We start from the raw sequence: 1,216 nt of genomic DNA, 5'->3' as shown, positions 1-1,216 counted from the left end.
TTATGTAGTGTGTTAATTAATACTGGTAATCTAAATTACTGATTTTTAATTAATTGTTTTAAAAATTTACACGACAAGAATGGTTTTGATTGAAAAAATTTTAAATTCATTACTCTAGTTGCATGATTAAGTTTATCTTCAATTAACATATATGCATTTAGATAAGAATAATTAATTTGGTTAAATTTTCCTTATTTAGGTATATATCTATTTAATACTTTAATGTTAGGGTAAATTAGTCACAATGTTATTATGGTTTGGAGACATTATGTCTCTAAATCACTACTCTTGTTTAAAATATACTTATAAAATGCTAAATTCACATCATATATGTACATATATTATATTCCTAAAGGATGGCAATATTTTGGTAAAATTAAATAGATTTTGGTTTGAGTGACAGATCTGAAACTCTGAATATAATTCTAGAATTATGACATTGAAAAATAATCATAGGGCAAATGTGATCCTTTTGAATTTTATAGAACAAATACTTACTTAGAATACATTTAAAAGTAGTAATAAATGACTAAGAATAACCTTTGCTTCAAAAACTGTGATCCTTTTGAATTTTATAGAACAAATACTTACTTAGAATACATTTAAAAGTAGTAATAAATGACTAAGAATAACCTTTGCTTCAAAAACAAGAAAGATACAAAGTGAAAATCTGAATATGCCTGTAAAAGATATAAAGAATATATGATGCTCTTATTTTGAAAAAAAGATTTTTTTTTATTCATTAGCAATGCACGTAGACGTAGTCAAATACAATGAACTTTAATGGATATTCTATAAAAGTCAGCATATTTTATACATGGTTTTTTTTATAAAGGTCGGCATACTAATTACTTTATGACACATAATTCTTTTTAGATCATCTCATTTAATATAGCATACTTTATGTTTTTAAAATATCTCTATATTTCTCACAGAAAATCTCTTTATACTATCTCTCAGTATTTAAATCATTATTCCACTTTTGTAATGAACCATAAATAATGAGACTAGTAATATTAAATGACGATATCGCAACAGCGTAGATTTTTGTGTGACTGATTTGATGTCCTCCAATTTTTAATTATATTTAATATTAGTAATAATTAAAGTGTTTGATTAGCACAAAAGCAGTTCTAGGTTTTCATTGTACCAAATCACGTCACTATATGTTATTTAAACATAGTAGTGTGTATTATTTTATTGTTATGCAAAAGGA

Source organism: Salvia hispanica, chromosome 4, assembly GCF_023119035.1.
Source record: "Salvia hispanica cultivar TCC Black 2014 chromosome 4, UniMelb_Shisp_WGS_1.0, whole genome shotgun sequence".
NCBI classification, from domain to species: domain Eukaryota; kingdom Viridiplantae; phylum Streptophyta; class Magnoliopsida; order Lamiales; family Lamiaceae; genus Salvia; species Salvia hispanica.
This window is presented reverse-complemented; position numbering follows the sequence as displayed.